This window comes from Esox lucius, chromosome 18, assembly GCF_011004845.1.
Source record: "Esox lucius isolate fEsoLuc1 chromosome 18, fEsoLuc1.pri, whole genome shotgun sequence".
Taxonomy (NCBI): domain Eukaryota; kingdom Metazoa; phylum Chordata; class Actinopteri; order Esociformes; family Esocidae; genus Esox; species Esox lucius.
Window position 1 is genome coordinate 26,338,530 of NC_047586.1, and position 24,852 is coordinate 26,363,381.

The following is a 24,852-nucleotide window of genomic DNA, read 5'->3' on the forward strand; positions in this document are numbered from 1 at the left end:
GCAATAAACGGTTTTAATCTTGCTTGCAAGGAGAAAGTATACAGGTTACAAAGTAACGGTGGATAGTTTCTAAATAAAAACATCATTTCGACAGTATTTATTACATAGGAAGAAGGGGTGTGGTAAGATGCTGCCATCTGTTTCATGTCAATCAAACACCTTTCCCTTTGTTCTATCACACACGTCAAATGCTATCTTCCCCCACCTTATCCTTCCTGCAATAATGTTTACCCAAAGGGGCCAACTGACCTTACTGCCCCCTGTTGTATCTTCTCCTATCCTGTCCTAAAACCCATTGATCTGCATCTGGACAGACAATAGATGCCCCCCATGCAAATACCAGATCCCACACATTCCTGTACCTATCTTAACAGTGGGACTCTATCCTTTATACAATCAGAATACATTGTATAAGAAATTTCCACAACAGTAGGGACATCAGGGATAAAATTGTAGACCTGCACAAGGCTGGGAAGGGCTACAGGGCAATAGGCAAGCAGCTAGGTGAGAAGGCAACTGTTGGCGCAATTATTAGAAAATGGAAGAAGTTCAAGATAACGGTCAATCTCCCTCGGTCTGGGGCTCCATGAAAGATCTCACCTCATGGGGCATCAATGATCATAAGGAAGGTGAGGGATCAGCCCAGAACTACACGGCAGGACCTGGTCAATGACCTGAAGAGAGCTGGGACCACAGTCTCAAAGAAATCCATTAGTAACACACTACGCCGTCATGGATTAAAATTCTGCATCGCACGCAAATTCACTCTGCTCAAGCCAGCGCATGTCCAGGTCCATCTGAAGTTTGCCAATGACCATCTGGATGATCCAGAGGAGGAATGGGAGAAGGTAATCTGGTCTGAAGCGACAAAAATAGAGCTTTTTGGTCTAAACTCCACTCGCTGTGTTTGGAGGAAGAAGGTTGAGTACAACCCCAAGAACACCATCCCAACCGTGAAGCATGGAGGTGGAAACATCATTCTTTGGGGATGCTTTTCTGCAAAGGGGACAGAACGACTGCACCATATTGAGGGGAGGATGGATGGGGCCATGTATCGCGAGATCTTGGCCAACAACCTTCTTCCCTCAGTAAGAGCATTGAGGATGGGTCGTGGCTGGGTCTTCCAGCATGACAACGACCCGAAACACACAGCCAGGGCAACTAAAGAGTGGCTCCGTAAGAAGCATCTCAAGGTCCTGGAGTGGCCTAGCCAGTCTCCAGACCTGAACCCAATAGAAAATCTTTGGAGGGAGCTGAAAGTCCGTATTGCCCAGCAACAGCCTGAAACCTGAAGCATCTGGAGAAGGTCTGTATGGAGGAGTGGGCCAAAATCCCTGCTGCAGTGTGTGCAAACCTGGTCAAGAACTACAGGAAACGTATGATCTCTGTAATTGCAAACAAAGTGGGAAAACCTGCAAAATCAGAAGGTTATCAAATACTTGTTCTCCCTACTGTACATGCTGATATGTCACTTTGGGGTCACTTAGAAATGTCTTTGTTTTCGAAAGAAAAATTTAAAAAAGTCCATTAAAATAACATTAAATTAATCCGAAATCCTGAGTAGACATAGGCATAAAGAGGACCATTATCAGCAACCATCATTTTTCTGTTCCAATGGCATGTTGTGTCTGATAATCCAAGTTTATCATTTTAAAAGTCAAACTGATCTTTAGAAAACCATTTTGCAATTATGTAAGCACAGCTGAAAACTGTTCTGCTGATTAAAGAAGCAATAAAGCTGGCCTGTAGACTAGTTCAGTATCTGGAGCATCAGCAATTGTGGGTTCCAATCAAAATGATCAGAAACAAAGAACTTTCGGTAGCACTTTATTTGTCAGGATGGAAAAAAAAGAACAATTTCCCTCCTATTTCCAAGCAAATGACCAGTACTTTTATTCTGCATAAAACACACAGAGGCTGCAGTGGGGATGACCCTCACTGCATCTCGGTACAACTGTTAGAATTTAAATGTCAAAATGTATTTTATTTAAGCAAAACATGCATCTTATATCAAAATGTAGAATTAACACTTACTTTAAATGTATTTACAACATACAAAGACAACTGCAACCAACCAACTTCCTGTAATGCCTTAACAAAGAGAAAATGTATTTCCCTTCTGGCTCTTACTCTTCTTTTTACAACTCCAACCACTCGGATAAGCAATGCCTTTCACAAAGGAAATACATAGAAGTATGTGAATACTTTTTCTCCACTACATTTTGATTTGTAGGTACCACAAAGCAAACTTTAATAAAATAATAAGCATGAATTTAGAATCGTTAATTTTAATTTAGTAAATATTAAACCATAACACCACTATGTCAATTATAAAATGGACCATTACTTTAAATGGTGTGGAGTTAAATTAAGTTCTTGAAATAATTAATGAAATGCTAGCAAACATTATGTCATTAATAATCACAAAACATTGATGACTGGATCAAATGATTACTCTGTAAAATATATTTTAAAAATGCTGTTGGATATTGACACAGTTGAGATGAGGCAGGACACATGGAGCAGAGCAAGAGGACATCCTTTAATGTTAATCTTAAACAAAAAGAAAGGAAAACAACAAAAGAGGTACAACCATAAACTGAAGGGCAGCAATGGCACAAACAAAAAGCTAATGAGACAGTGGGGGGAGGCTCCGCCCTTGAAGCAGAATGGGGCGACGGAGGAGCAGGTGGCGCCGGAGCAGTAGGTGGCACCTGTACTGGAATCTGTACTGGAGGCTTTGGTGCGGGGGACTGGCACTGGGGGCTCCGGGCTGAGGATCTGTCCAGGAGCTCTTGTGCGTGGTGCCGGTGTAGGTGGCACCCAGTCAGCGAGCGTGGATGGCGGAAGAGGCTCTCCTACCTCCTCCCAGGGCTGCAGGTGCTCTCTCAAGAGCCCCAATGAGTGAGGCGGCAGGGGCTCAGCAGAGTAGAGGGAAGGCATCCTGTTAATGTTTCACTTCCAATTACACAAATAGTAAAAACAATCAAATGTATTTATAAAGCAATTTTTACATCAGCAGTTGTCACAAAGTACTTTTACAAAATACCCAGCCTGAAACCCCAAGGAGCAAACAACAGTAGTGATGAATTTCAGTGGCTAGGAAAAACCCCTTAAGAAGGCTGAAATTTAGAGAGAAAAGTAGAGGAACCAGGCTAAGAGGGGTGACCAGTATTCCTCTGGCTGTGCCGGGTGAACATATTAAGATTACAATTGTAATAATTTAATATAACTGCAACAGAAAACAGTTTTCTGTTGCCTTGGCCTGCCTGCCACTCTGAAATTACTGCCAGGTGCAGAAGCACGTCGTCCTAATTTCTTCACCATAAAAAGTAGAAGAGGGACAATAATGCAATTTCCAAATGTTGAGTCCCTAGTGAAATGTCCACATTCATAAAATACCGTTTTCAAAAATGTGGCTTTCCAATAGCTTGTTTAACAGTTTCCATTTCCAGTGTACAGGATAAATTAAATCACCTTTGACAGGAAATGTTGCAACAATTAGGCCTACTATATCTATAAATGTTTCTAAAATACACAACAACAATTTACCAAATAGGCTAATATCACCATTACAATACCTAGCTTCATTTTAAACATACCCACAAATCCAACAGGCCTAATTACAATTTGAATACAGTGTTGTGTCCTCTGGGAAAGCTCGTAATCTTCCGAAATACTACTACCTTGTAAAAGGGAGCAGGTGTGACCTAACAAACAATTGAAGCTCTCATTGGGAATGGATGTGACAAGGTCATTGACTATTAATTGACAGGAAGTCACATGGCAAAAAACCTTAATGGCTGCAAAAGTCTTACCAAGGGAAATGAGTTAGAAAAAATATCTGCTACAAACGTACACTCACCTAAAGGATTATTAGGAAAACCTGTTCAATTTCTCATTAATACAATTATCTAATCAACCAATCACATGGCAGTTGCTTCAATGCATTTAGGGGTGTGGTCCTGGTCAAGACAATCTCCTGAACTCCAAACTGAATATCAGAATGGGAAAGCAATTTTGAGCGTGGCATGGTTGTTGGTGCCAGACGGGCCGGTCTGAGTATTTCACAATCTGCTCAGTTACTGGGATTTTCACACGCAACCATTTCTAGGGTTTACAAAGAATGGTGTGAAAAGGGAAAAACATCCAGTATGCGGCAGTCCTGTGGGCGAAAATGCCTTGTTGATGCTAGAGGTCAGAGGAGAATGGGCCGACTGATTCAAGCTGATAGAAGAGCAACTTTGACTGAAATAACCACTCGTTACAATCAAGGTATGCAGCAAAGCATTTGTGAAGCAGAGCATGTGAGCGGAGTTGAGCGGGAGCGAGCCGGGAGCGGGAGCATTTGGACAGAGCGCAGAGCGGCTTTTTTAAAAGGACGGAGCGAGCGCCCTATTTCCCGCTCCACTCAAACGCGAGTCTAAGCATGCTCAGTCGGGCCTGACCCAGAATCCATTTGTGTCTTGCAAAGTCATCAACACACAGTAAAACAGACAGTAGACAGTAGACATAATGGAGTTCAAAAAGTACTTTAAAAAAGAAAATGAGAAGTCACACAGGTGTAGTATTAAAATAAAACGAACTAACAATGATAATGTGGTACAAGAAAATGAATGTGGAGACATCATTTTTGTAAGTAAAGATTAATTTTGGAATCTGAAAAGACACATCTCTCGAAAACACGAAAGTGTGCTACGTGAACACGCTGGGAAGACAGCAAAAGGTTAGCAAATTCAATACTTAACTTGTATTCAATTTGCAATAGAAGTTAATTTAAACAAAGTTTAAATTAAATATAGTGTAATATTCAAACAAATTTGTTTTGTCATTCAAGTAGGCCTAATGGTTCGTTTTAATTAATTTGTGACGTCTGTGAATTTGTATTTAATAGAGCGAGAGGAGGAGCAGCAGAAACAAAAGAAAACGGTTGAGGAATTCAAAAGTTTCTTCACTGTACGCAAAGGCCCAACAATAACAAAGGAGAGAAAAATAGAGCTGGATGTAGCATTTTTTAAAAAGGTTGTGGTCTGAGCTAAAAGTGAAGTCTACATGTAGATTTTTTTCCTTTTTTGGTGCGAGCGGGGGGCGATTTGAGTGGAGTGCGAAGCAAATTTTTGAGTGCTGAGCGATAATGAGCGGGGTGGCCTGATGTGGCTTTGAGCGGGGGAGCGGAGGGGTGAACAGTTCCGTGAGCGATGAGCTAAGATTCTCACCACTCCACTACGCTCATGTGCTCTGTTGTGAAGCCACAACACGCACAACCTTGAGGTGGATGGGCAACAACAGCAGAAGACCCCACCGGGTACCACCCATCTCCACTACAAATAGGAAAAAGAGGCTACAATTTGCCCGAGCTCACCAAAATTGGACAGTTGAAGACTGGAAGAATGTTGCCTGGTCTGATGAGTCTCGATTTCTGTTGAGACATTCAGATGGTAGAGTCAGAATTAGGCGTAAACAGAATGAGAACATGGATCCATCATGCCTTGTTACCACTGTGCAGGCTGGTGGTGGTGGTGTAATGGTGTGGGGGATATTTTCTTGGCACACTTTAGGCCCCTTAGTGCCAATTGGGCATTGTTTAAATGCCACGGCCTACCTGAGCATTGTTTCTGACCATGTCCATCCCTTTATGACCACCATGTACCCATCCTCTGATGGCTACTTCCAGCAGGATAATGCACCATGTCACAAAGCTCGAATCATTTCAAATTGGTTTCTTGAACATGACAATGAGTTCACTGTACTGAAATGGCCCCCACAGTCACCAGATCTCAACCCAATTGAGCATCTTTGGGATGTGGTGGAACGGGATCTTCGTGCCCTGGATGTGCATCCCACAAAACTCCATCAACTGCAAGATGCTATCCTATCAATATGGGCCAACATTTCTAAAGAATGCTTTCAGCACCTTGTTGAATCAATGCCACGTAGAATTAAGGCAGTTCTGAAGGCGAAAGGGGGTCAAACACAGTATTAGTATGGTGTTCCTAATAATCCTTTAGGTGACTGTATCTTTGTGTACAATAATATATGATTTGTGTAACATTTAACAAGAAACTAACTTCACTGGACACACATACTCAAGACATTTTTTTTTTTATCACAGAAACAAATGCTTTAGACAAACATATTACCTCGAATACCTTCAAATATTATAGTTTTTTTTTCAAGAACTGTGATGAATATTAAAATAAAGGTCTTCTTTACAAGGGGAAAATAAAATAAAATGTACTTATTTTCAATAATAATTTCAGTAGGGTTAGAATTTACACAGGCATTTATCATCCATAGCCTAAACCTTAAGATGGTTTGCACTGGAATCTAGCTTATGGCAGCAGGAATTTCAACTGCCAAGACCAACTTACTGTTCAAGGAGATTTACAAACCATTAACATTTGCTCTTCCTAAAATAAGAGTTCCTTCAAAATAATAGTCCAATATAAACAAAAAGATAACGTCGAGGACTGAATGCTGTCATGCTCCCAACACCTCACCCATTCTGCATTGACTGACAGGCACTGCCATGGCTCCTCCCATAGCTTCAAAAATATCCCTCCGTAACTGCTGATAGAACCAACAATTCCAACTCAACATTCTAGCAGATTCACACACTCATTACATCAGCTCTTCCTTCAAAATAAAAGTTCCTTCAAAATAGTAGTCCAAAGTAGAGAAAGAGAATAACACAACATTTGGGGACTGAATGCTGCCATATTGATTGAGTTATACATTTTTCATATAGAACATTGTCCAAAGAACCTTCACAAGCAAACAGCATGCCAATCCTTTCCATGATATCAGAGTAGATGGTGTTTAGGTAATTTTACTTAATTCCCTTATTGCGGTCAAATCGTTTAAGATATCAAAATTCCATCCATCCATCCATCATCTTCCGCTTATCCGGGGCCGGGTCGCGGAGGCAGCAGTCTAAGCAGGGATGCCCAGACTTCCCTCTCCCCAGACACTTCCTCCAGCTCTTCCAGGGGGACACCGAGGCGTTCCCAGGCCAGCCGGGAGACATAGTCCCTCCAGCGTGTCCTAGGTCTTCCCCGGGGTCTCCTCCCGGTGGGACGGGACCGGAACACCTTCCCAGGAAGGCGTTCCGGAGGCATCCGAAATAGATGCCCAAGCCACCTCAGCTGACCCCTCTCGATGTGGAGGAGCAGCGGCTCTACTCTGAGCTCCTCCCGGGTGACCGAGCTTCTCACCCTATCTCTAAGGGATCGCCCAGCCACCCTGCGGAGAAAGCTCATTTCGGCCGCCTGTATCCGGGATCTTGTCCTTTCGGTCATGACCCAAAGCTCATGACCATAGGTGAGAGTAGGAACGTAGATTGACCGGTAAATCGAGAGCTTCGCCTTACGGCTCAGCTCTTTCTTCACCACGACAGACCGATACATCGACCGCATTTCTGCAGAAGCTGCACCGATCCGTCTGCCAATCTCCCGTTCCATCCTTCCCTCACTCGTGAACAGTACCCCTAGATACTTAAACTCATCCACTTGAGGCAGGCACTCTCCACCAACCTGAAGTGGGCAAGCCACCCTTTTCCGACTGAGGACCATGGCCTCGGATTTGGAGGTACTGATTTTCATCCCGACCGCTTCACACTCGGCTGCAAACCGTCCAAGTGCATGCTGAAGGTCCTGGCTTGAAGGGGCCAACACGACAACATCATCCGCAAAGAGCAGAGACGAAATCGTGTGGTCCCCAAACCTGACACCCTCCGGCCCCTGGCTGCGCCTAGAAATTCTGTCCATAAAAATTACGAACAGAACCGGTGACAAAGGGCAGCCCTGCCGGAGTCCAACATGTCTGACTTACTGCCGGCAATGCGGACCAAGCTCCTGCTTCGGTCGTACAGGGACGTGACCGCCCTTAGCAAAGGACCCAGGACCCCATATTCCCGAAGCACCCTCCACAGGATGCCGCGAGGGACACAGTCGAATGCCTTCTCCAAATCCACAAAACACATGTGGATTGGTTGGGCAAACTCCCATGAACCCTCCATCACCCTGTAGAGGGTATAGAGCTGGTCCAGTGTTCCACGGCCTGGACGAAAAACCACACTGTTCCTCCTGAATCCGAGGTTCTACTATCGGCCGTATTCTCCTCTCCAGAACCCTGGCATAGACTTTCCCGGGGAGGCTGAGTAGTGTGATCCCCCTATAGTTGGAACACACCCTCCGGTCCCCCTTCTTAAAAAGAGGGACCACCACCCCGGTCTGCCATCCCAGAGGCACTGTCCCCGACTGCCACGCGATGTTGCACAGGCGTGTCAGCCAAGACAGCCCCACAACATCCAGAGACTTGAGGTACTCAGGGCGGATCTCATCCACCCCCGGTGCCTTGCCACCGAGGAGTTTCTTAACCACCTCTGTGACTTCAGCCCGGGTGATGGACGAGTCCACCTCTGAGCCCTCATCCTCTGCTTCCTCAATGGAAGACGTGACGGCGGGATTGAGGAGATCCTCGAAGTACTCCTTCCACCGCCCGACGACATCCTCAGTTGAGGTCAACAGCTGCCCACCTCTACTGTAAACAGCGTTGGTAGGGCACTGTTTCCCTCTCCTGAGGCGCCGGATGGTTTGCCAGAATCTCTTCGAGGCCAGCCGATAGTCTTTCTCCATGGCCTCACCGAACTCCTCCCAGGCCCGAGATTTTGCCTCCACAACCACCCGGGCTGCAGTCCGCTTGGCCTGTCGGTACCCGTCAGCTGCCTCAGGAGTCCCACAAGCCAACCAGGCCTGATAGGACTCCTTCTTCAGCTTGACAGCATCCCTTACTTCTGGTGTCCACCACCGGGTTCGGGGATTGCCGCCCCGACAGGCACCGGAGACCTTACGGCCACAGCTCCGAGCAGCCGCTTCGACAATGGCGGTGGAGAACATGGTCCACTCGGACTCAATATCTCCAACCTCTCTCGGGGTCAAGTCGAAGCTCTGCCGGAGGTGGGAGTTAAAAATCTCTCTGACAGGAGACTCGGCCAGACGTTCCCAGCAGACCCTTACAGTACGCTTGGGCCTGCCGAGTCTGTCCAGCTTCCTCCCCCGCCATCGGATCCAACTCACCACCAGGTGGTGATCAGTTGACAGCTCCGCCCCTCTCTTCACCCGAGTGTCCAAGACATACGGCCGCAGGTCAGATGAAACGACAACAAAGTCGATCATCGACCTGCGGCCTAGGGTGTCCTGGTGCCACGTGCACTGATGGACACCCTTATGCTTGAACATGGTGTTCGTTATGGACAAACCGTGACTAGCACAGAAGTCCAATAACTAAACACCGCTCGGGTTCAGATCAGGGGGGCCGTTCCTCCCAATCACGCCCCTCCAGGTGTCACTGTCGTTGCCCACGTGGGCGTTGAAGTCCCCCAGTAGAACGATGGAGTCCCCAGTCGGAGCACTTTCCAGCACCCCTCCCAGAGACTCCAAGAAGGTCGGGTACTCTGCACTGCCGTTCGGCCCGTAGGCACAAACAACAGTGAGAGACCTATCCCCGACCCGTAGGCGCAGGGAAACGACCCTCTCGTTCACCGGGGTAAACTCCAACACATGGCGGCAGAGCTGGGGAGCTATAAGCAAACCCACACCAGCCCGCCGCCTCCCATATCAAAATTCCAAATAATTAAATTGAACATATTGGTCCCAGGGTCCTTCTCAGCAAACGCCATGCAAATCCGTTCAGTGGTCACAGAAGAGATGTCCTTAAAGTGTGTATTTTACAGTTCATAAATGCTCAAAGTTTTCAGTGTCGTTGTAGCACCCCCTTAATGTCTATTTGGTTGATACTGCACCATGGACCTGATGTTTAGTGCTATGTTAAAGGACGTAAGTCTCGGATATTCCTGACAGGATATATAGCCTGACAAAATGCCACACCCATGTAAAAGTAATTAGCGAATTTGAAAGACCCCAGATTTGGTCAGCATGAGAAGGGGCATGTATGGGACTTGGCTACATGACTCTACGACATACGGTTCATGAGATATGCATGCTTAAACCTTCAACATTTGATTAAGTGCTACAGCGCCACCATGGGGTGTATAGGTATAGTAATGGCCGAGGCCCTTCGGGCCTCTCATGGCAACAAGTATGCAAAGTTTCATGCAAGTTGAGACACATGGCCGAGTTACGGGCCTCTGAAAATGGGCCCGGAGAAAAAGAATAATAATAATAATAAAACCAAAAAAAAAACAATAGGATACCGTACCTACGGTACTTGATCCCCTAATAATAATAATAAAACGTACAAAAACAATAGGGTACCTGTACCTATGGTACTTGGTCCTCTAATAAATGCATGTGGGATGAGTCTAGAGTCTATTCAAACTTAGTCCAGGTCGGAAGCATGACCTGATGGACAAGGAAAGGGACAATACGGGGGAGGTGTCAGCACAGTGGCAGCTGAAATCAACTCTGGACAGGGACTGCAACGGGAGGTCGGGCGACACTGTGGCCCAATCTGGGGGAGGCCCTGGACAGGGCCCAACAGGCAGGAAATCAATCCACCCACTTTGCCAAGCATCAACCAAAGGGACACCCACCAACCGCAACCACCCTGAATGAGGGACGCGTATTGCCAGCAGAGTACATACCAATTGCACAAGTGCGCAACAGAGAGACAGCAACAAGCCAGTGACTCCGCCCCCGAGAGGCATTGGAGGGAGGGTATCCCAATGGCAATGAGAGCCCACCTGGCAAGACAGCAAGTGTGGACAGTATCAAGCCTTTCTGGTCACATTCACGCCCATGGGAGAGGGTACACCTAATCATAGACCGTGCTGTAGAGATGAGTCTTTAGTAGACACTTGAAAGTTTGCACTGAGTTTGCATTTTTATCCTTAATTGGCAAATTGTTCCACAGCTGTTTGTTTAGAGATTCTAGGTACAATTAAAAGGTCTGTGTGACGGTGGGGTAATGGACAGCCCAGTTAACTTTTCCTTCACAAACTCACCCGGACTTGTCATGTGTCTTTCATTATCACCCACACTTGGTCCCAATCCAGTCATTAGTATGTGTTAAAATGTTGCTCCTCTGCTCTCATCATTTGTTGGTCATTGTTGCTTGTCTACGTTTGTTCTCAGCTGTGGTTAATGGTGGTTTGCTGCATAGCCAGCCCTTTTGTTTCGTGTGTTTCAGTGCTCTGTGTTCTTTTCAATTAAAGTTACAACATCGACTGCCACTCTGCCTGCGCCTGGTTCCTTGCTCTCCACCACCACGCCAATCGTGACAGCCTGCATCTTGTGATCGTAGGTTACGTGTAGGTATGTATGGCTGGATGATTTCACAGAGGTAAGTAGGAGCAAGTCCATGTATTGATTTATAAGTTAACAGTAAAACCTTAAAATCAGCCCTAACCCTAACAGCCAGTATAAAGAGGAGGCTAGTGCAGGAGTAATGTGTTAATTTTTTTTGTTCTAGTTAGGATTCTAGCAGCCGTGTGCAGCACTAATTTAAGTTTATTTATTGACTTGTCAGGGTAACCGGAAAGTATAGCATTGCAGTAATCTAGTCTAGAAGTAACAAATGCATGGATTAGTTTTTCTAGTTTTTGATAAAATGAATTTTGCAATGTTTCGAAGATGAAAATAAGCAACTGAGACATTTTGTATGTTCATCAAAGGAGAGGTCAGGGTCAAGGGTAACGCAGAGGTTTCTTAAAGTTTCTTGGGATACGACCATGCAGCCACCGAGGTTCACAGTGAGATCTGCTAACAAAGCTCTTGGTTTCTTGGGTCCTAAAACAAGCATTTCTGTTTTTCTTGAGTTTAAAAGCAATACATTTTCTGTCATCCACTTCCTAATATCTAAAACGCATGCTTCCAAAGTAGCTAATATTGGGTCTTCTCTATGCTTCATTGAAATATATAACTGTATCATCAGCAAAGCAGTGAATGTTGACATTGTGATTCCGGATTACATCACCCAGAGGCAGCATATATAGTGAGAACACTAATTGGCCCAGAACCGAGCCTTGAGGAACACCAAAGCATACCTTTGACTTGTCAGAGGATATGCCAACCACACTAACAAACTGATATCTTTCAGATAAATAAGATTTAAACCAAGCTAGAACATGTCCATGTAGCCCAATATGAGTTTCCAGTCTCTCTAAGAGAAGGGAGTGATCAATAGTGTCAAAAGCAGCACTAAGATCAAGAAGCAACAGATATTACCAATTCACATTACTCATGTAAGTGTCTCAATATTTTTTTTTCCCAATACATCCTTCGTATAGCCGAGGATCTGCAGAATCCCAGAATATAAAGCACTTCCTTCTACTATAAAGGATGACCAATTTAGGAGAAATACATTTAGAAATACAGGCTGCTCTGGAAAAAGATGGTACGGTTGTTTCAAGGAGCTTAATGCAACAATACTCGAACAAAAATGAGCTGCATGGTCGAGTTGCCAGAAAGAAGCCTTTACTGTGCCAATGCCACAAAAAAGCCTGGTTACAATATGCCTGACAACAGCTTGACACGCCCTCACAGCCTCTGTCACACTATAATTTGGAGTGATAAGACCCAAATAGAGCTTTATGGTCACAACCATAGACTGTATAAATAATGGACGACGCCCTTTCGCTCTTTACCATTGGTGAAAAATGAAGCCACCAGTGTCCTGATACGGCGCTGACATCTTGGACTTGCGTCTGCGCAGATAGCGATCTTGGGACCAGTTCTGCGCAGTAGTTATGCGCAGTAGCGAGAAGGAAGTAAAGCCGTAAAGCCGCGAAATCAACGGACCCACCCCTGTGCCCCGCACTCACTCTCCCTCGCAGAACGCGCATACCGTAATCAATCGCAAGTCCAAGTACAGTACAACCTTTGCTTGTTAAACCTAGACGATATGTTATAGCCTAACTTACATCATGTTTAACCTTAATTTAGAATAGTCCTAATACAAAAATAATTGGTAACTTCTAGCTAACGATCACCTGCTAGCTATTAACATGGCTATTAATGAGGCTTGTTGTCTTTTAGCTAACGTTAGCTAGCCCATTACATTTATTTACTAATTAAATAGCTTATAAATTTAACTTACCGAAAAAAATTCAAAGATCGATTGGAAATACCAGATCGGTTAGCACAATGTACTGCAGAACAACCCATTATGTCCGTGTGAAATTATATCAATTATAGAAATTTAGAGATTAAATGTAAAGTTCCAATCTCTTGGAACCTCCGAAGATTCAGTGGCTCCTCGGCTCAGATAGCTGTCAATCACAGCTGTGAATCACGACGTCACACCACCGTTTTTAGAGCATTAAATAACTAACTAAAAACAAACTTATTTAAAAAACAAACTCTTGAATTTACATTAGCGTGATACAAACTACAGTAAATGACAGAAACCAGCTTCGGAAAAAATATATTTGAAGGGTAATTTAATTGTTTAGTTGGTCTCGCGTCCCATTGAATAAGATGGGGAGGGCGGGGTTTATGACCTATACTGGGACCACTCACCAGGGGGCGATCGAGACGTTTTGGCTTCACTTTTCAGGGCTTGTGCGGCACGCTTGGTCACAACCATAAGCACTATGTTTGGAGAGGGGTCAAGAAGGCCTATAGTGAACAGAATACCATCCCCACTATGAAGCATGGTGGTGGCTCACTGATGTTTTAGGGGTGTGTGATCTCTAAAGGCACAGGGAATATTGTGAAAATTAATGGCAAGATGAATACAGCATGTTATCAGAAAATGGTGGCAGACAATTCGCATTCTTCTGCATGAAAGCTGCAAATGGGACGCTCTTGAACTTTCCAGCTTGACAAAGCCTAAGCACAAGGCCATGTTGACCCCCCTAGTGGTTACAACAGAAAAAGGTGCAGGTTCTGGAGTGGCTATTACAGTCTCCTGACCTTAATATTATCGAGTCACTCTAGGGAGATCTCAAACGTGCGGTTCATGCAAGACAACCTGGAGGCATTTTGCCAAGACAAATGGGCAGCTATACCACCTGCAAGAATTCGGGGTCTCATGGACAACTATTAAATAAAACTGCACGCTGTCATTGATGCTGAAGGGGCCAATACACTGTATTGAGAACTAAGGGTATGCAGACTTTTGAACAGGGGGCAGTTCATTTTTTTTCTTTGTTTCTGGTAACACTTTACAATAAGGATATAGTAATAATCATTATTAAATGCATTAATCGACAGTGATTCATGACTTATTAATGCGTCTATAAAGCCTTGATTATGGGTGCATGTGTTAATAGATACATTAACTACGTATTAGTTAACTGTTGGAACACATATCAACAAACATTACCTAATACATTAAAACATAGTGTGAACTAATAGGTAATTAATGCATCTACAAATAATGAACTGTATGTGGTTTTGTCAATAAACATGTTACTAAATGAATAGGTAACTAATAAAGGACATGTTAAAAAACATCTATCAATACATTAATATATTGCAATCCAAATCTTAATTGATGCAAATTATCATTGGTGTGCATGTGTTACTAAACATGCATATGTCTTATTAACTGTTGAATGGCCCAATAACAAACATGAATCCATACATTAATTTAAATGATTTCATGATGACATAATGCAACTACAGATTCATGATTTGGTGTCTTTCATCATAGCAAAAACAATTAAAAGTTTATTATTGAACATAATCAGTTCAGAATTATACATGTGAAAATTAAGCAATACATTTGGAGTGTAACACATGAGTTCTTGAACATCATGACATATCAACAAGAAATAATACACAGGATTGACAACAGCTATTATTGTTCATGATGGACACAACAAAAAGCAAGTAGGTAAGGAATAGGTCACTGAGTAACTAGTAAGGTAATGTTCACGAAGGACAAAAACCTGGCTTCTGTGACTGGACAGTATTCAGCAACAAATGACAGTAGTAGGGGGAAAGGTGTTGTTTGTTAAAGGAATTAGGGTTATTCTATATGTTGCCTTCTAAGAAATGACTTCATTTGAACTGATTATGTTCAATAATAAACGTTTAATTGTTTTTGCTATGATGAATGACACCAAATCATGAATCTGTAGTTGCATTATGTCATCATGGAATCATTAAAATTAATGTATGAGTTCATGTTTGTTATTGGGCCATTCAATAGTTAGCTAGATATATTCATGTTTATTAGCACATGCACACCAATGATAAATTGCATCAATTAAGATTTGGATTGCAATATATTGATGTATTGATTGATGTTTTTTAACATGTCTTTTATTAGTTACCTATTCATTTAGTAACATGTTTATTGACACAACCACACACAGTTCATTATTTGTAGATGCATTAATTAACTATTAGTTTACACTATGTTTTAATGTATTAGGTAATGTTTGTTGATATGTGTTCCAACAGTTAACTAATACATAGTTAATATATCTATTAACACATGCACCCATTATCAAGGCTTTATAGATGCATTAATAAGTCATGAATCCACGTCAATTAATGCATTTAATATTGATTATTACTGTATCCTTATTGTAAAGTGTTACCTTGTTTCTTTTATGATTGTGTCATTCTGTTATGACCTACAGTTGAATGTGAATCCCATATGAAATAAAAGACATGTGCTTTGCCTGCTCAGTAATTTTTTTTCTGCACAAAATGTACATATATTACCAATTCTCCAAGGGTATGCAAACTTTTGAGCACAACTGTATGGCGTGAGCTGTATCTCAATATTCATAAATATTTATGGAAAATCTGTGCGTATATTCATCACAACTCACAAATAGAAACAGGATTTGTATATGTGAAAATATATTTTGTAAATAAAAACAATCTGTATATATGTAAACATGTTTCACAAATATAAATACCATTTGTAAATATGTAAAAACATATTTCACAAATAAAACACAAATCTGTAAAACATTTACAACTGTTGCTTAACATTTACAAGTTTTGACTTATATTTACAAATCTTCAGTTTATTTACGGATCTGTCACGGTCGTGGGGTGGAAAGGACAGAGGCGCAGACTGAAGGTCACAAGGGTAATCCATGTTTTAATGAAAAGGAAAGAAGGACTCCAACAAAACAAAAAGGCAGCAACCAGTGACGTGGGTATTCCTTACACAGGACAAACAAAACCAAAATGAACCACGCCTTGGGGCCTACAAACTAAACTTAAATAGGGTCCCCAATTGGAGGCAATGACTAACACCTGCCTCCAATTGGGGAAACCAAAAAAAGGAGTAGAGGTGGCTAAAGGCCACCTCCTGTCCTGTCCTGGCTATGCCCCGAGCCCAGCGCAGAGATGGCTAGGGGCACAGCCAGGACGTGACAGTACCCCCCCCCAAAGGTGCGGGCTCCCGACCGCAAGACCGGGACGACCACACCCGGACCGGCGGAGGCTCAGCGCCCGGAGCCGCCGGCACAGGCCGGGGAGGCGGAGCTGCAGGGACAGGCCAGGGAGGCAGAGGGTCAGGAGACGGGAGAGCCGGCGGAAGGACCGGAGCCGGCAGGAGAGCCGGCGGCGGGTCGACAGCCGGCGGAGGAGCAGGAGCCGGGGGAGCCGGCAGAGGGTCGACAGCCGGCGGAGGAGCAGGAGCCGGGGGAGCCGGTGGAGGAATAGGAGACGGGGAAACCGGCGGAGGGTCAGGAGCCGGCGGAAGAGCCGGCGGAGGAGCAGGAGACGGGGGAGCCGGCGGGGGAATAGGAGCCGGCGGAGGAGCAGGAGCCGGGGGAGGCGGCGGAGGGTCCGGTGCCGGCGGAAGAGCCGGTGGAGGAGCAGGAGATGGGGAAACCGGCGGAGGGTCAGGAGCCGGCGGAAGAGCCGGCGGAGGAGTAGGAGCCGGCGGAGGAGCAGGAGCCGGGGAAGCCGGCGGAGGGTCCGGAGCCGGCGGAAGAGCCGGCGGAGGAGTAGGAGCCGGGGGAGCCGGCGGAGGAATAGGAGACGGGGGAGCCGGCGGAGGGTCAGGAGCCTGCGGAAGAGCCGGCGGAGGAGTAGGAGACGGGGAAACCGGTGGAGGGTCAGGAGCCGGCGGAAGAGCCGGCGGAGGAGTAAGTGCCGGCGGAGGAGCAGGAGCCGGTGGAGGAGCAAGAGCCGGGGGAGCCGGCGGAGGGTCCGGAGCCGGCGGAAGGGCCGGCGATGGTTCCAGAGCAGGCGGAAGAGCCGGCGGAGGGTCCGGAGCCGGCGGAAGAGCCGGCGGAGGAGTAGGAGCCGGCGGAAGAGCCGGCGAAGGAGTAGGAGCCGGGGGAGCTGGCGGAGGAATAGGAGCAGGCAGAGGAATAGGAGACGGGGGAGCCGGCGGGGGAATAGGAGCCGGTGGAGGAGCAGGAGCCGGGGGAGCCGGCGGAGGGTCCGGAGCCGGCGGGAGAGCCGGCGGAGGAGTAGGAGCCGGGGGAACCGGCGGAGGAATAGGAGACAGGGGAGCCGGTGAAGGAACAGGAGCCGGCAGAGGAATAGGAGACGGGGGAGCCGGCGGAGGAATAGGAGCCGGCGGCAGGTCGGCAGCCGGCGGAGGAGCAGGAGCCGGGGGAGCCGGCGGAGGGTTGACGGCCGGCAGGGGGGCAGGAGCCGGCGGAGGAGCAGGAGACGGGGTAGCCGGCGGGGGAATAGGAGCCGGTGGAGGAGCAGGAGCCGGGGGAGCCGGCGGAGGGTCAGAACCCTGTGGGAGAGCCGGAGACGGGGAAGCCGGCGGAGGGTCAGGGAGAGCCGGCGGAGGGACAGGGAGAGCCGGGACAGGCGAGGGCACCGCTGAGGCCGGGACAGGCGAGGGCGCCGGTGAGGCCGGGACAGGCGAGGGCGCCGCTGAGGCCGGGACAGGCGAGGGCGCCGTGGGACGATGCGGGGGCTCCTGGGCAGGTGAAGGCGCTGCGGGACAAGGCGGCCAGTCAACCGCGGGCTCGGGCGGCGGCGGCCAGTCATCCGCGGCCTCGGGCGGCCAGTCAACCGCTGGCTCGGGCGGCGGCAGCCAGTCATCCACGGCCCCGGGCGGCGGCAGCCAGTCATCCGCTGGCTCGGGCGGCGGCGGCCAGTCATCCGCTGGCTCGGGCGGCGGCGGCCAGTCATCCGCTGGCTCGGGCGGCGGCGGCCAGTCATCCGCGGTCCCGGGCGGCGGCGGCCAGTCATCCGCGGGCCCGGGCGGCGGCGGCCAGTCATCCGCGGGCCCGGGCGGCGGCCAGTCCACGGCGGGTCCTGGCGGCGGCGAAAACAGGGCAGCGGGAGGAGCTGGCGGCTGAGGCCACTGGGCAGCGGGTGGAGCTGGCGGCTGAGGCCACTGGGCAGCGGGTGGAGCTGGCGACTGAGGCCACTGGGCAGCGGGAGGAGCTGGCGACTGAGGCCACTGGGCAGCGGGAGGAGCTGGCGGCTGAGGCCACTGGGCAGCGGGTGGAGCTGGCGGCTGAGGCCACTGGGCAGCGGGTGGAGCTGGCGGCTGAGGCCACTGGGCAGCGGGAGGAGCTGGCGGCTGCGGCCACTGGGCAGCGGGAGGAGCTGGCGGCTGCGGCCACTGGGCAGCGGGAGGAGCTGGCGGCTGAGGCCACTGGGCAGCGGGAGGAGCTGGCGGCTGAGGCCACTGGGCAGCGGGAGGAGCTGGCGGCTGCGGCCACTGGGCAGCGGGAGGAGCTGGCGGCTGCGGCCACTGGGCAGCGGGAGGAGCTGGCGGCTGCGGCCACAGGGCAGCGGGAGGAGCTGGCGGCTGCGGCCACAGGGCAGCGGGGGGCGCTGGCTGCGGCTCCCAGGCAGCGGGGGGCGCTGGCTGCGGCTCCCAGGCAGCAGGGGACGCTGGCTGCGGCTCCCAAGCAGCGGGGGGCGCTGGCTGCGGCTCCCAAGCAGCGGGGGGCGCTGGCTGCGGCTCCCAAGCAGTGGGGGGCGCTGGCTGCGGCTCCCAAGCAGCGGGGGGCGCTGGCTGCGGCTCCCAAGCAGCGGGGGGCGCTGGCGGCGCTGGCTGCGGCTCCCAGGCAGCGGGGGGCGCTGGCGGCGCTGGCTGCGGCTCCCAGGCAGCGGGGGGCGCTGGCTGCGGCTCCCAGGCAGCAGGGGGCGCTGGCGGATCTGGCTGCGGCTCCCAGGCAGCGGGGGACGCTGGCTGCGGCTCCCAAGCAGCGGGGGGCGCTGGCTGCGGCTCCCAAGCAGCAGGGGGCGCTGGCTGCGGCTCCCAGGCAGCGGGGAGCGCTGGCTGCGGCTCCCAGGCAGCGGGGGACGCTGGCTGCGGCTCCCAAGCAGCGGGGGGCGCTGGCGGCGCTGGCTGCGGCTCCCAGGCAGCGGGGGGCGCTGGCGGCGCTGGCTGCGGCTCCCAGGCAGCGGGGGGCGCTGGCTGCGGCTCCCAGGCAGCGGGGGGCGCTGGCGGCGCTGGCTGCGGCTCCCAGGCAGCGGCGGACGCTGGCTGCGGCTCCCAAGCAGCGGGGGGCGCTGGCTGCGGCTCCCAAGCAGCAGGGGGTGCTGGCGGCGCTGGCTGCGGCTCCCAGGCAGCGGGAGGTGCTGGCGGCGCTGGCTGCGGCTCCCAGGCAGCGGGGGGCGCTGGCAGCGCTTGCTGCGGCTCCCGGGCAGCAGGGGAAGCAGGGCGCCGCGGGGTAGGCCGCGGGGTAGGCCGCGGGGTAGGCCGCGGGGTGGTAGTAGGCTGCGGAGTAGGGAGTGGGGCACGCCGACTGGACAGGGGACCACTCGTACCATCCAACCCGTGGCTGGTAGGAGGCACGGGCTGCTGCTTCCTCCTCTGGCCTCCTCTCCTACGGCCCGTCCTCTCCGTCCTCTGCATCTCCTGTAGGAGCTCCTTGACGACCCCCTCCTCCTGCCGGCTGAGGGGCTTGACATCACCCCACTGGTCCACGCCCCATAGCACCCCCCCAAAAAAGTCTTGTGGCGACCTCCGGGTTTGCGCCTCCGGGGGGTCTTCCTCCACTCTCCCATACACATCCTCGTCGTCCGGGGAGAGGGAGTCAGCCCCCCAATCGCCTCTCCAGGCATACTCCCCTCTCAACGGGTGTACCGGAGGGGCGTAGCCGGAATAAGCGCAGAGACGCCGAGCTTCCTCCTCCGGCGTCTCTGGCTTCTCCCACAACCACAGGGAGTTGTCCCTGTGGCCATGGCGGGTCTTCCTCGTGCGTCTGCGGTTCCTTTTTTGGTGGTTCATTCTGTCACGGTCGTGGGGTGGAAAGGACAGAGGCGCAGACTGAAGGTCACAAGGGTAATCCATGTTTTAATGAAAAGGAAAGAAGGACTCCAACAAAACAAAAAGGCAGCAACCAGTGACGTGGGTATTCCTTACACAGGACAAACAAAACCAAAATGAACCACGCCTTGGGGCCTACAAACTAAACTTAAATAGGGTCCCCAATTGGAGGCAATGACTAACACCTGCCTCCAATTGGGGAAACCAAAAAAAGGAGTAGAGGTGGCTAAAGGCCACCTCCTGTCCTGTCCTGGCTATGCCCCGAGCCCAGCGCAGAGATGGCTAGGGGCACAGCCAGGACGTGACAGGATCTGAATTTTATATTTACAAATTTTTGAGACACATTTTCCTTTGGTCGATAAGTTCTTGTGTGCATATTTCAATCTTTATATGCTACCTCTGGGCCAAATTCTACAGAACAACAACATTAAATATAGCTGCAGGCAGCGATTAAGGGGGCCAAGCGGGGCACAGGAAGCATCTCACTGTATGCTCTCACTAGAGAAATGTTTTGCTATTTAAAAATGCCCAATGCCGCTAGTCAGGATGTCAGGATGTCCAATCAAAGAAGAGGAAATCAAAACAAAACAAAAAGACCTTGAAAACAGAAAAGGAACCAGGCAATCTTAGTTCAGCCGATTAGAAGGGATGAATATTGTTGTCGCTGGCAGGTTTCAATCCCTGGTTTTCATTGTGGCAGTCTGTCTTTAATCATTACGCTATTCAAACAGCAGAATGCAGATTTTTCCTCCGCCATTCAATTTTTGCTGAAATAACTTGGACAACAGAACATTTGTTAACTGAACTAACGAGTACTCTTGCACAAAGATTGTATAGATAATAGCTATATAGCCTACTTATTACGAAAACAATGACTCCATGGCTGATTCATCTCTTTGGAAAACAATAATAGTATATATGGGTCACGTAAAACAATTATTCTCTTAAATATATGACAATCATGGTATTACAGAGGGGATATTGTGTGAAGGCTGAAAAGTACAGAGTGGATATACATTTCTGAAATACAAAATGTTGAACATCTCAGAGGGGAATCGAACCAGGGTCAGAATATTGAAGAACAGGGATGTCCCAATTACACATCAGGGGCTACTGGTTGTCCCTGCAGCTCTCTAGCCTCTCCAAATGTAAATTTTACCCCAGCCATTACAATTTTGCTGAGATAAAATGGGCAACAAAACGTTTGTTAACGGAACTTAAGCGTACTGTTGTACAAAGATTACTATAGATGGCTAGCTAATAGCTAAACAGCCTACTTATAACGAAATCAATGACTCCAATCCCTCCATGGCTGGTTCCTTTCTTTGGAAAACAATAACAGTATAAAAGGGTCACGTAATCCAATTATTCTCTCAAATATATGAAAATCATAGTATTACAGATATGTATTGTTGTGTGAAGGCTGAAAAGCACCTAGTGGATAAACATTTATGAGATACAGAATTTGGGAATTGAACTGGGGTCACAATATTGAAGGACCGGGATGTTCCCACTATACCACAGGGCCTGCAGACGCTCTGAATAGTCTGAATGAGTTGTGATCTATAATAACCCAAATAGCATACACAGACACATATTTTGAAAATCCACCAGAAACATTTACAATATAACCGTAAACAGATTTGGTTTGGGCATCCAATAACACAGCTACTGAAGGTTGCAGCCAGCAAAATTTTTGTCTATTCTGAACAAATCCTATTATTTAATTTGTTCTGTCTGCAGCGAGGTTGGAACCGCAGTCTGCTGCATGGTAGTCTGTGTCTCTAACCACTACGCTATTTAACAAGGGATAGCCCAGCACTCCCTCACTTACTCAGTAAGAGACATTCGCTCTTCTTGGCCAGATTCGCTTTTGCGGTCTGGCAAAAACCATGTGTGTGGAGAGTGTGTGTTATGTGTAGAGATATGGGACATTGTGCTTGTGGAGTAGTCGGGTTTCTTGGATGAAAATAGGAATGTCTGTAAGAGTGTTTGTAAAGAGAGACGAGAGAAAGTGTATTTGGAGGGAGGGAGTAGAGGGTAGGGTAGGAATATGTGTGTGGAGCAAAGAATGTGTCTTGGTGAGGAGTGGGGGGAGGAGAGTGTGGATTGTGTGTGAAGAGAGAATATAATGTGTGTGTGATAGGGAGGAGTGCTTATATTAGCCATCTTATGTTAGCCACCATGCGTTAGTCACACAGCTGAGTGACAGCTAAAATCCTCTTTGTCACATGCACACGCAGTGGCCAAAATGATATGTCATCCTGGTTGAATTCCTTTGAAAGGGAAAGGGTTTAGCTTGTTAAGCTGAGAATTTTTTTGTTCAGTTACCTCATTAAGTGATTAAGATCTCCAGAAAGTTATGTCTCTGACATAAGAGGGTTCCAGCAACTTTGTTGCTTGGCCCCCTAACTACCACAGCTATGCCGATGATACTCAAATATATATGGCTCTCGAACCGTATGATAACAGCTCAATAGACTGTGTCACTATAGAGCATATAAATGAATCAAAATTGTCTACAATTAAACCAAGATAAAACTGAGATGATTGTGTTTGGCATCAAAAATAAAAGAATAAGTATTAGTAAAGAGCTGGATTCTCAGGCCCTTAAAACCAGGGATCAAATGCGTAAACTTGGTGTTCTGATCTCACATTTAACAGTCCTATCAAAGTGGTCACCAAAACAGCATTCTATCATCTAAAAAATATAGCCAGAATCAGAGGCTTGGTGTCCCAAAAAGACCAAGAGAAGCTCATCCATGCTTTTCTCTAGTAGGGTTGACTACTGTAATGGCCTCTTAACTGGACTCCTGAAAAAGACCGTAAAACAGCTGCAGCTCATTCAGAATGCTGCCGCTAGAATGTTAACCAGGACCAAGAGAACAGAGCACATCACTCCGGTTCTTAAATCTTTGCATTGGCTTCCAGTCAGTTACAGAATAGATTTCAAAGTGGTGCTTTCAATTCATAAATCTCTGAATGGTTTAGGACCCAAATACATTTCTGATGTTTGAAGAATATAAACCGAGCAGTGCTCTTAGATCCATGAACACAGGTCAGCTAGTAGAGCCCAAAGTCCAAACTAAACATGGAGAAGCTGCATTTAGCACATATGCTGTACACAACTGGAACAAACTACCAGAAGATCTTAGACGTGCCCCAAACGTATCCATTTTAAAATCCATGTTAAAAACACTTCTCTTCTCATGTGCCTATGACTGAGCACTTAACCACACTGTTTAGCCTTATAGCTTCCTATGTTTTTATCCCATTTAAAATTTTTATGTTTTCTTATTGTATTTTTTATAATAATGTTTTTGTTTTCATTTCAGTATTTGTTATTGTACTTTCATATATTTGTCTTTGTAAAGCACATTGAATTGCTTCAATGTATAAATTGTGCTATATAAATAAACTTGCTTACCTCACAAATGGGTAATACAACGCAGAGCGTGTTTTCGACTTCAGTCAACTAACTTACGCACAGTTAGTTATGTCAGCCAACATCTGGTTGGCTAGCTAGCCAGCTAGCACCTAGCTAACACGTTAAGTAAATGTAGCTCTCTTCATGACAACACCAACACAGGTTGGTTCTTTGAAACGGGTGTTTATTGCTTTGCTCTTCTGTCCTTAATGCATCACACCACGTCACACCATGAGAACTCATTGGCTGCTTGTCCTGAAAAGAGGTTCTTAAATCCGTTGAAAATCCTTTACTTTTCACCTTGGCCTTCAACAACAGTGTAACTCCAACTTAATTAGCAGAGCGCCTTAACATGTGCTCAAATTAGATTTCCCTTGGTCCATTAACAAATTCTGCAGCAGTGGAAACCACAACAGAGAACTTTAGTTCGGAGAGAAACAAAAACACAATGGACTAACATCTTTAACTATTACATTTAATTAATTTGAACCTTTACATTAAAAACATTTCCTATTTATTTACTGTATGAGACTATGAATATGAGGTATACTTTTACTATGAATTTTGCATTAATTATGCATCATAAACAGCACATATTTAACAGCACTTACAGTAACCATGACCAACATTGACGTTATGGATTGGTAATGTCATGACATTACCTTTTATCCGAAGGTAACTGCATGACCACATAATTGGTAACCTTCCTTACCTGCTCAGGATGTAGCAGAAACATAATTACACAACGTACTGACAAGGTAACTACTTACGTACCGGTTTGGTAAGGATCCTAAGTAACTCCAATGTTATCTGAAGGAAATTAATGACCACAAGGATCCAACGTTATCTGAAGGAAATTAATGACCACAAGGATCCAACGTTATCTGAAGGAAATTAATGACCACAATTGGTAATCTTCCTTACTTGCTCAGGATGTAGCAGAAACGTAATTACAGGACATACAGACAATGTAACAACTACCAGTTTGGTAACGATATTACGTAACTACAACCAGGAAATATTTGCCACAACATCGGAAACCACGTATTCCAAAGTTCACCTTAAGATCTTTTAGAGTCAAAAGAATTCCCCAATCACCGCAATTAAGACCAATTCAAATAGTTCTATATAATCTCCCACAACACAGACGGAATCCGTACATAAATTGTAAACTGTGCACACGCAGATGTGCCGCAGGTCGAGCGTCCCGCCATTTCTTGTTTGTTATAATTTGTACTCCTAAATAGTCGTCAGAAGTTTACAGTTTCTCAGCAGACATAACTGGTGGCTTT

At 47.4% G+C, this 24,852-nt stretch overlaps 1 long non-coding RNA gene across 2 annotated transcripts; it reads right to left on the bottom strand.

The window, feature by feature from the left end:
- Positions 1 to 1,811: 1,811 nt before the first annotated feature.
- Positions 1,812 to 23,746, bottom strand: LOC117593288. Of its 2 annotated transcripts, none has more exons than XR_004574724.1 (2): positions 23,561 to 23,746; positions 1,812 to 2,944 (listed from the first exon to the last, which is right to left on the bottom strand). It is a non-coding gene; the product is annotated as an uncharacterized LOC117593288 (long non-coding RNA). The 2 variants fall into 2 exon arrangements; XR_004574725.1 differs by lacking the exon at positions 23,561 to 23,746 and adding an exon at positions 3,687 to 3,809.
- Positions 23,747 to 24,852: the final 1,106 nt, after the last annotated feature.